This window comes from Ranitomeya imitator, chromosome 5 (assembly GCF_032444005.1).
Source record: "Ranitomeya imitator isolate aRanImi1 chromosome 5, aRanImi1.pri, whole genome shotgun sequence".
In the NCBI taxonomy this organism is placed as follows: domain Eukaryota; kingdom Metazoa; phylum Chordata; class Amphibia; order Anura; family Dendrobatidae; genus Ranitomeya; species Ranitomeya imitator.
The window spans coordinates 354,915,477-354,927,678 of NC_091286.1; positions in this window are offsets into that span (position 1 = coordinate 354,915,477).

Here is a 12,202-nt window from a genome sequence, read left to right on the forward strand (position 1 = left end):
TAGATGATCTAACCTTCATTAAAATGAACCACAACTGGATTTCGAAATCTTTTGCCCCACCATGCCCGGCTGACACCTAGCTTTCCTATGAAAAGGTCTTGCCTGTGGACTATTCTGAATGCCTTTTCCAATCTCGTAATTTTCTGCACCTGATTGTCCAGCATACGACATGTTTACACCTCACTAAATGGCCAAACTCCCCACACGGGGCCGTGGTATCGACACTTGGCGACAGCACCCGTGAGAGTGCTGTTTGTCTGAAGAGGTGGGTGTGCCCGCTTTTGGTCGACGGCACTGCCACTGGGTCCCTCCTAGTACAATAAAGTGTCTCTGGCGGTGGTGGTGCGCACCCAACGTCAGACACACCGTTGTAATATGAGGGGCCCTGGGCCTGTACCGCCGGCCACAAGACAGTTCCCCCCCCAGCTCAAACAGTGCTCTACCACTTGCAAAATTATCTCACAGCTCCACCAATGTTTAGTCTATGCGCTGACATCCTTCAATGCCTGCCACTGACAATACCATTGTATTGACATTTTTGTTATGTTAGGCCTTCGAAGCCTGTCTGCGGTCACTCCTTCCACTATGCCTCCACTGACCACACCACTGCTGCCCGTGTACCCCTGGAACCAATTTAAAATTGCCTACAGCCAGCCCAATTTTTTTATTTTAGGCCTTCGATGCCTGTCTGCGGTCCATTCTTTCTACTACTACTACACTGACCAGGCCACTGCTGCCCGTGTACCCCTGGAACCAATTTAAAATTGCCTACAGCCATGTGTTATTATTTTAGGCCTTCGATGCCTGTCTGCGGTCACTACTTCCACTAGGCCTCCACTGACCACACCACTGCTGCCCGTGTACCCCTGGAACCAATTTAAAATTGCCTACAGCCAGCCCAATTTTTTTATTTTAGGCCTTCGATGCCTGTCTGCGGTCCGTTCTTTCTACTACTACTACACTGACCAGGCCACTGCTGCCCGTGTACCCCTGGAACCAATTTAAAATTGCCTACAGCCATGTGTTATTATTTTAGGCCTTCGATGCCTGTCTGCGGTCACTCCTTCCACTAGGCCTCCACTGACCACACCACTGCTGCCCGTGTACCCCTGGAACCAATTTAAAATTGCCTACAGCCAGCCCAATTTTTTTACTTTAGGCCTTCGATGCCTGTCTGCAGTCACTCCTTCCACTAGGCCTCCACTGACCACACCACTGCTGCCCGTGTACCCCTGGAACCAATTTAAAATTGCCTACAGCCATGTGTTATTATTTTAGGCCTTCGATGCCTGTCTGCGGTCACTCCTTCCACTAGGCCTCCACTGACCACACCACTGCTGCCCGTGTACCCTGTTATGGCTGGCAATCAGGCAACACAGCGTGCAGTAATCAGCGCACATACAGAGATCTGGCAATAACCAAAAACAATAGGACGAGCTCTGAGACGTGGAATCTCTGTAGACTGCAGTACCTGATCTATCCTCACACAACTATAAGCAGCAGTGGATTGCGCCTAACAACTACCTATGCAACTCGGCACTGCCTGAGGAGCTGACTAGCCTGAAGATAGAAATACAAGCCTGACTTACCTCAGAGAAATACCCCAAAGGAATAGGCAGCCCCCCACATATAATGACTGTTAGCAAGATGAAAAGACAAACGTAGGAATGAAATAGATTCAGCAAAGTGAGGCCCGATATTCTAGACAGAGCGAGGATAGCAAAGAGAACTATGCAGTCTACAAAAAACCCTAAAACGAAAACCACGCAAAGGGGCAAAAAGACCCACCGTGCCGAACTAACAGCACGGCGGTGCACCCCTCTGCTTCTCAGAGCTTCCAGCAAAAGACAATAGCAAGCTGGACAGAAAAAAACAGAAAACAAACTAGAAGCACTTATCTAGCAGAGCAGCAGGCCCAAGGAAAGATGCAGTAGCTCAGATCCAACACTGGAACATTGACAAGGAGCAAGGAAGACAGACTCAGGTGGAGCTAAATAGCAAGGCAGCCAACGAGCTCACCAAAACACCTGAGGGAGGAAGCCCAGAGACTGCAATACCACTTGTGACCACAGAAGTGAACTCAGCCACAGAATTCACAACAGTACCCCCCCCTTGAGGAGGGGTCACCGAACCCTCACCAGAACCCCCAGGCCGACCAGGATGAGCCACATGAAAGGCACGAACAAGATCTGGGGCATGGACATCAGAGGCAAAAACCCAGGAATTATCTTCCTGAGCATAACCCTTCCATTTGACCAGATACTGGAGTTTCCGTCTAGAGACACGAGAATCCAAAATCTTCTCCACAATATACTCCAATTCCCCCTCCACCAAAACAGGGGCAGGAGGCTCCACAGATGGAACCATAGGTGCCACGTATCTCCTCAACAACGACCTATGGAATACATTATGTATGGAAAAGGAGTCTGGGAGGGTCAGACGAAAAGACACCGGATTGAGAATCTCAGAAATCCTATACGGACCAATAAAACGAGGTTTAAATTTAGGAGAGGAAACCTTCATAGGAATATGACGAGAAGATAACCAAACCAAATCCCCAACACGAAGTCGGGGTCCCACACGGCGTCTGCGATTAGCGAAAAGCTGAGCCTTCTCCTGGGACAAGGTCAAATTGTCCACTACCTGAGTCCAGATCTGCTGCAACCTGTCCACCACAGAATCCACACCAGGACAGTCCGAAGACTCAACCTGTCCTGAAGAGAAACGAGGATGGAACCCAGAATTGCAGAAAAATGGAGAGACCAAGGTAGCCGAGCTGGCCCGATTATTAAGGGCGAACTCAGCCAACGGCAAAAATGACACCCAATCATCCTGGTCAGCGGAAACAAAACATCTCAGATATGTTTCCAAGGTCTGATTGGTTCGTTCGGTCTGGCCATTAGTCTGAGGATGGAAGGCCGAGGAGAAAGATAGGTCAATGCCCATCCTACCACAAAAGGCTCGCCAGAACCTCGAGACAAACTGGGAACCTCTGTCAGAAACAATATTCTCAGGAATGCCATGTAAACGAACCACATGCTGGAAGAACAAAGGCACCAAATCAGAGGAGGAAGGCAATTTAACCAAGGGCACCAGATGGACCATTTTAGAAAAGCGATCACAGACCACCCAAATGACCGACATTTTTTGAGAAACGGGAAGGTCAGAAATGAAATCCATCGAAATATGTGTCCAAGGCCTCTTCGGGACCGGCAAGGGCAAAAGCAACCCACTGGCACGTGAACAGCAGGGCTTAGCCCTAGCACAAATTCCACAGGACTGCACAAAAGCACGCACATCCCGTGACAGAGATGGCCACCAGAAGGATCTAGCAACCAACTCCCTGGTACCAAAGATTCCTGGATGACCGGCCAGCACCGAACAATGAAGTTCAGAGATAACTTTACTAGTCCACCTATCAGGGACGAACAGTTTCTCGGCCGGACAACGATCAGGTTTATTAGCCTGAAATTTCTGCAACACTCTCCGCAAATCAGGGGAGATGGCAGACACAATGACTCCTTCCTTGAGGATACTCGCCGGCTCAGATAACCCCGGAGAGTCGGGCACAAAACTCCTAGACAGAGCATCCGCCTTCACATTTTTAGAGCCCGGAAGGTATGAAATCACAAAATCAAAACGAGCAAAAAATAACGACCAACGGGCCTGTCTAGGATTCAAGCGCTTGGCAGACTCGAGATAAGTCAAGTTCTTATGATCAGTCAATACCACCACGCGATGCTTAGCACCCTCAAGCCAATGACGCCACTCCTCGAATGCCCACTTCATGGCCAGCAACTCTCGGTTGCCCACATCATAATTACGCTCAGCAGCAGAAAATTTCCTGGAAAAGAAAGCACATGGTTTGAACACTGAGCAACCAGAACCTCTCTGTGACAAAACCGCCCCTGCACCAATCTCAGAAGCATCAACCTCGACCTGGAACGGAAGAGAAACATCAGGTTGACACAACACAGGGGCACAGCAAAAACGACGCTTCAACTCCTGAAAAGCTTCCACGGCAGCAGAAGACCAATTAACCAAATCAGCACCCTTCTTGGTCAAATCGGTCAATGGTCTGGCAATGCTAGAAAAATTACAGATGAAGCGACGATAAAAATTAGCAAAGCCCAGGAATTTCTGCAGACTTTTTAGAGATGTCGGCTGAGTCCAATCCTGGATGGCCTGAACCTTAACCGGATCCATCTCGATAGTAGAAGGGGAAAAGATGAACCCCAAAAATGAAACTTTCTGCACACCGAAGAGACACTTTGATCCCTTCACGAACAAGGAATTAGCACGCAGTACCTGGAAAACCATTCTGACTTGCTTCACATGAGACTCCCAATCATCTGAGAAGATCAAAATGTCATCCAAGTAAACAATCAAGAATTTATCCAGATACTCACGGAAAATGTCATGCATAAAAGACTGAAAAACAGATGGAGCATTGGCAAGTCCGAACGGCATCACCAGATACTCAAAATGACCCTCGGGCGTATTAAATGCCGTTTTCCATTCATCTCCCTGCCTGATTCTCACCAGATTATACGCACCACGAAGATCAATCTTAGTAAACCAACTAGCCCCCTTAATCCGAGCAAACAAGTCAGAAATCAATGGCAAGGGATACTGAAACTTAACAGTGATCTTATTAAGAAGGCGGTAATCAATACACGGTCTTAGCGAACCATCCTTCTTGGCTACAAAAAAGAACCCTGCTCCCAATGGTGACGACGATGGGCGAATATGTCCCTTCTCCAGGGACTCCTTCACATAACTGCGCATAGCGGTGTGTTCAGGTACGGACAAATTAAATAAACGACCCTTAGGGAATTTACTACCAGGAATCAAATCGATAGCACAATCACAATTCCTATGCGGAGGTAGGGCATCAGACTTGGACTCTTCAAATACATCCTGAAAGTCCGACAAGAACTCTGGGATGTCAGAAGGAATGGATGACGAAATAGACAAAAATGGAACATCACCATGTACTCCCTGACAACCCCAGCTGGTTACCGACATAGAGTTCCAATCCAATACTGGATTATGGGTTTGTAGCCATGGCAACCCCAACACGACCACATCATGCAAATTATGCAGTACCAGAAAGCGAATAACTTCCTGATGTGCAGGAGCCATGCACATGGTCAGCTGGGCCCAGTACTGAGGCTTATTCTTGGCCAAAGGTGTAGCATCAATTCCTCTCAACGGAATAGGACACCGCAAAGGCTCCAAGAAAAATCCACAACGTTTAGCATAATCCAAATCCATCAGATTCAGGGCAGCGCCTGAATCCACAAACGCCATGACAGAATACGATGACAAAGAGCACATTAAGGTAATGGACAAAAGGAATTTGGACTGTACAGTACCAATAACGGCAGAGCTATCGAACCGCCTAGTGCGTTTAGGACAATTAGAAATAACATGAGTAGAATCACCACAATAGAAACACAGTCTGTTCAGACGTCTGTGTTCTTGCCGTTCTACTTTAGTCATAGTCCTGTCGCACTGCATAGGCTCAGGTTTACTCTCAGGCAGTACCGCCAGATGGTGCACAGATTTACGCTCGCGCAAGCGACGACCGATCTGAATGGCCAAGGACATAGACTCATTCAAACCAGCAGGCATAGGAAATCCCACCATTACATCCTTAAGAGCTTCAGAGAGACCCTTTCTGAACAAAGCCGCTAGTGCAGATTCATTCCACAGAGTGAGTACTGACCATTTCCTAAATTTCTGACAATATACTTCTACATCATCCTGACCCTGGCATAAAGCCAGCAGATTTTTCTCAGCCTGATCCACTGAATTAGGCTCATCGTAAAGCAATCCGAGCGCCAGGAAAAATGCATCAACATTACTCAATGCAGAATCTCCTGGTGCAAGAGAAAACGCCCAGTCCTGTGGGTCGCCGCGCAAAAAAGAAATAATAATCAAAACCTGTTGAATAGGATTACCAGAAGAATGAGGTTTCAAGGCCAAAAATAGCTTACAATTATTTCTGAAGCTCAGGAACTTAGTTCTGTCACCAAATAACAAATCAGGAATCGGAATTCTTGGTTCTAGCATCGATTTCTGATCAATAGTATCTTGAATCTTTTGTACATTTACAACGAGATTATCCATTGAGGAGCACAGAGCCTGAATATCCATGTCCACAGCTGTGTCCTGAAGCACTCTAATGTCTAGGGGAAAAAAAGACTGAAGACAGAGCTAAGAAAAAAAAATGATGTCAGGATTTCTTTTTTCCCTCTATTGGGAATCATTGGTGTGGCTCCTTGTACTGTTATGGCTGGCAATCAGGCAACACAGCGTGCAGTAATCAGCGCACATACAGAGATCTGGCAATAACCAAAAACAATAGGACGAGCTCTGAGACGTGGAATCTCTGTAGACTGCAGTACCTGATCTATCCTCACACAACTATAAGCAGCAGTGGATTGCGCCTAACAACTACCTATGCAACTCGGCACTGCCTGAGGAGCTGACTAGCCTGAAGATAGAAATACAAGCCTGACTTACCTCAGAGAAATACCCCAAAGGAATAGGCAGCCCCCCACATATAATGACTGTTAGCAAGATGAAAAGACAAACGTAGGAATGAAATAGATTCAGCAAAGTGAGGCCCGATATTCTAGACAGAGCGAGGATAGCAAAGAGAACTATGCAGTCTACAAAAAACCCTAAAACGAAAACCACGCAAAGGGGCAAAAAGACCCACCGTGCCGAACTAACAGCACGGCGGTGCACCCCTCTGCTTCTCAGAGCTTCCAGCAAAAGACAATAGCAAGCTGGACAGAAAAAAACAGAAAACAAACTAGAAGCACTTATCTAGCAGAGCAGCAGGCCCAAGGAAAGATGCAGTAGCTCAGATCCAACACTGGAACATTGACAAGGAGCAAGGAAGACAGACTCAGGTGGAGCTAAATAGCAAGGCAGCCAACGAGCTCACCAAAACACCTGAGGGAGGAAGCCCAGAGACTGCAATACCACTTGTGACCACAGAAGTGAACTCAGCCACAGAATTCACAACAGTACCCCTGGAACCAATTTAAAATTGCCTACAGCCATGTGTTATTATTTTAGGCCTTCGATGCCTGTCTGCGGTCACTCCTTCCACTAGGCCTCCACTGACCACACCACTGCTGCCCGTGTACCCCTGGAACCAATTTAAAATTGCCTACAGCCATGTGTTATTATTTTAGGCCTTCGATGCCTGTCTGCGGTCACTCCTTACAATATGCCTCCACTGACCACACCACTGCTGCCCCTGTACCCCTGGAACCAATTTAAAATTGCCTACAGCCAGCCCAATTTTTTTATTTTAGGCCTTCGATGCCTGTCTGCGGTCCGTTCTTTCTACTACTACTACACTGACCAGGCCACTGCTGCCCGTGTTCCCCTGGAACCAATTTAAAATTGCCTACAGCCAGCCCAATTTTTTTATTTTAGGCCTTCGATGCCTGTCTGCGGTCCGTTCTTTCTACTACTACTACACTGACCAGGCCACTGCTGCCCGTGTTCCCCTGGAACCAATTTAAAATTGCCAACAGCAATGTGTTATTATGTTAGGCCTTCGATGCCTGTTTGCGGTCACTCCTTCCCATAGTTCTCCACTGACCAGACCAATGCTGGCCGTGTACCCCTGGAACCCAGCTGAAAGTGCATGTAACCTCCTTTTTTTCTTTGTTTTATATTTAGAAAGCCCAGATGAACTACGCTGTGCAACGGTTCAAGCTACCCAGTCGACATTTCTTTTGCGAGAAAAGCCATCCCAGCCCTCCACCGGCATGAAAAAGTCTGCATTGTCATAGCACTCAGGCAATCAAACAGTAGAAAGGTGCACCTGACAAGAGACGCATGGACCAGTAGGCATGTCCACAAAAAGTTACGTGTCCATTACGGCGCACTGGGTTAATGTGTTGGATGCATGGTCCACAGAGGACAGCCTACAAAGTCTGTCTGCAGTCCCTAATTCCAATTTTCCTCCGCTGACCACACCACTGCTGCCCGTGTACCCCTGGAACCAATTTTACAGTGTCTACAGCCTAATTTTGTTATGTTAGGCATACTACGCCTGTCTGCGGTCCCTCCTTCCAATACTCGTCCACTGACCACACCACTGCTGCCCGTGGACCCCTGGAACCTATTTTTAATTGCATAGAGCATCCTTTTTTTAATAGTAGGCGTACAAAGTCTGTCTGCGGTCCACTATTGAAATTGTCCTCCACTGCCCAGAGCACTGCTGCTTGTGTACCCCTGTAACTTTTTTAAGCTGCAGTGAGCCACATTTTTTAAGTCCTACTACCTGTGTCTGTCTGCGCCACTCAATTCAGCTGTGTTCCTTTGAAAAAAGCTGAGCGTCAATAGTCTTGTTTTCAGCCTCTAGGAATTTTAAAACTGCATTGGGGGTACAACTTTGGTAGGGCCTACTAACGGTGTCTGCCTCCCCAAGGTGTGCCCCAGGTTTCCTCGCCATTGCTTCGATCTTAATGCTCTCGTTTAGTAGTTGTTGGAAACTACACTGCATTAGGCCTACAAATTGGGTATGGGGTGTAGAAAGATGGTGTGTTCCACTCCAAGGTGTTCTCCAGGTTGCCTTTCCTGAGCTTCGATCTTCCGGCTCTCGTATAGTAGTTCTTGGAAACTACACTGCATTAGGCCTACAAATTGGGTATGGAGTGTAGAGAGATGGTGTGTTCCACTCCAAGGTGTTCTCCAGGTTGCCTTTCCTGAGCTTCGATCTTCCGGCTCTCGTTTAGTAGTTGTTGGAAACTACTCTGCATTAGGCCTAAAAATTGGGTATGGGGTGTAGAGAGATGGTGTGTTCCACTCCAAGGTGTTCCCCAGGTTTCCTCGCCAATGCTTTGATCTTCATGCTCTCGTTTAGTAGTTGTTGGAAACTACACTGCATTAGGCCTACAAATTGGGTATGGGGTGTAGAGAGATGGTGTGTTCCACTCCAAGGTGTTCTCCAGGTTGCCTTTCCTGAGCTTCGATCTTCCGGCTCTCGTTTAGTAGTTCTTGGAAACTACACTGCATTAGGCCTACAAATTGGGTATGGGGTGTAGAGAGATGGTGTGTTCCACTCCAAGGTGTTCTCCAGGTTGCCTTTCCTGAGCTTCGATCTTCTGGCTCTCGTTTAGTAGTTGTTGGAAACTACGCTGCATTAGGCCTACAAATTGGGTATGGGGTGTAGAGAGATGGTGTGTTACACTCCAAGGTGTTCTCCACCTTACCTTTCCTGAGCTCCGATCTTCCGGCCCTCGTTTAGTAGTTGTTGGAAACTACACTGCATTAGGCCTAAAAATTGGGTATGGGGTGTAGAGAGATGGTGTGTTCCACTCCAAGGTATTCTCCAGGTTGCCTTTCCTGAGCTTCGATCTTCCGGCTCTCGTTTAGTAGTTCTTGGAAACTACACTGCATTAGGCCTACAAATTGGGTATGGGGTGTAGAGAGATGGTGTGTTCCACTCCAAGGTGTTCTCCAGGTTGCCTTTCCTGAGCTTCGATCTTCCGGCTCTCGTTTAGTAGTTCTTGGAAACTACACTGCATTAGGCCTACAAATTGGGTATGGGGTGTAGAGAGATGGTGTGTTCCACTCCAAGGTGTTCTCCAGGTTGCCTTTCCTGAGCTTCAATCTTCCGGCTCTCGTTTAGTAGTTGTTGGAAACTACACTGCATTAGGCCTACAAATTGGGTATGGGGTGTAGAGAGATGGTGTGTTCCACTCCAAGGTGTTCTCCAGGTTGCCTTTCCTGAGCTTCGATCTTCCGGCTCTCGTTTAGTAGTTCTTGGAAACTACACTGCATTAGGCCTACAAATTGGGTATGGGGTGTAGAGAGATGGTGTGTTCCACTCCAAGGTGTTCTCCAGGTTGCCTTTCCTGAGCTTCGATCTTCCGGCTCTCGTTTAGTAGTTCTTGGAAACTACACTGCATTAGGCCTACAAATTGGGTATGGGGTGTAGAGAGATGGTGTGTTCCACTCCAAGGTGTTCTCCAGGTTGCCTTTCCTGAGCTTCGATCTTCCGGCTCTCGTTTAGTAGTTGTTGGAAACTACGCTGCATTAGGCCTACAAATTGGGTATGGGGTGTAGAGAGATGGTGTGTTCCACTCCAAGGTGTTCTCCAGGTTGCCTTTCCTGAGCTTCGATCTTCCGGCTCTCGTTTAGTAGTTGTTGGAAACTACGCTGCATTAGGCCTACAAATTGGGTATGGGGTGTAGAGAGATGGTGTGTTCCACTCCAAGGTGTTCTCCAGGTTGCCTTTCCTGAGCTTCGATCTTCCGGCTCTCGTTTAGTAGTTGTTGGAAACTATGCTGCATTAGGCCTACAAATTGGGTATGGGGTGTAGAGAGATGGTGTGTTACACTCCAAGGTGTTCTCCAGGTTGCCTTTCCTGAACTTCTATCTTCAGGCTCTCATTAAATTGTGGTTAAACGGAACAACTGCATTTGGCGTACTAGTTGGTTTGGGGCCTACTATCGGTGTCTGCCACTCCTTGCTGTTCTCCTGGTTTCCTGTCCTGAAATTCCATTTTCAGGCTCTCGTTAAGTAGTTGTTAATGTTAGACTGCATTTGGCCTACTAGTTGGGTTGGGGCCTACTATCGGTGTCTGCCACTCCTTGCTGTTCTCCTCCACTGAACAAAGCTGTGCCGCCTGTTTACTACGGTTGACAATTTTGAACTGCATGTCGACTACTTACTGATTTGGGCCTACTCTCTGTGTCAGCCTCTCATTCCAGTTGTCCTCCACTGCAATGCCCCCTGGTTAGTCCTGTGTTACCAATTTTGAACTGCATTTAGCCCACTTTATTCTTTGGGCCTATATCTGTGTTTCCTCCTCATCCTGCCCATTGCCCAGCCAGTGATAGATGAGTCTGCTGGTACATTGACCCATAACGCAAAATTCCCCGTGCACGCTACACAGCAAGATTTTGACCCTGCTGAAAGTCAGGTTCCTCTTCCCTCATACCATACCACCTTACACGGGGACAAAGAGGAAGGTGCAGATGAAAGTGCAGGTTCCTTCATCAGGTGGGGGGAGGAATACTAGTTGGCGACGTCACTGACACAGGGCCTCTCATAGTACGCAAAAGTGTTGCTGCCGGTGGGAGGCGCCCCCGCCGTGCAAACACACCGCTGTGCTTTGAGGGGCCCTGTGCCAGTGCCAATGCCAACGAGTGGGCCCCCCCTGCTTGCTCAGGATCACAGCACTTGCAAAGTTTAAATACTTACCTCTCCCTGCTCCACTGCCGTGACGTGGTCCAGATTTACTGGGCCCACTAATTACTTGAACCAGCCCTACCCCCCACAACTTTGGCCAAATGACCCCCAATTTCAAATGCCTTCCAATTATTATAAGGTAAATTACGATTGACAAGCTTCTTTAACAAGAATGGATGTTTTTGCCATTAAAATGGGCAGTGTAGGTGTTTTCCTGGCCTCCACTCACTGCCGACTATGCTCCCCCATTGACTTGCATTGGGTTTCGTGTTTCGGGCGATACCCGACTTTTCGCGATAATCGGCCGATTCCACTCGACTCGACTTCTAAGATAGTCGGGTTTCGCGAAACACGGCTCGACTCTAAAAAGGTCAAGGTCGCTCAACCCTAGTGGTCACCTATGGGGGTTTCTGCTGTTCTGGCAACTCAGGGGCTCTCCTAGTGAGTCATGGCACCCGCAAACCATAACAGTGAAATCTGCACTGTAATATGGTGTTCCTTCCCCTCTGGGCTTTGCACTGTGATTGAAAAAAATTTCCCGAATACAAGTAGGGTATTGGCGCACTCAGAAAAAAATGGACCTTAGTTTGTTATAGAAAAATTTCATATTAGCTCTTAGAAATTTAAAAACTTGGGGCTAAAAATTCTTTAGTATTAAAAATGTAATTTATTCTTTCTTCACCTCTCAATGGTATAAAATTCTGTGAGGCACATGTGGTGTCAATATGATCACTGCATCACTAGATGAATTTATTGGGGAGTGTAGTTTGAAAAATGAGTTCACATATGGGGTTTCTGCTGTCCTGGCACCCCAGGGGCTCTGCCAATGTGACATGGTGCCCTCAAACCATTCCAGCAAAATCTAAGAAGAATGGTTTTGTAAATTTTGTTTGAAAAATGAGAAATTGCTGGTCATCTTTTAACCCTTATAACTTCCTAACAAAAAAGTTTTGTATAAAAAAGTGTGCTG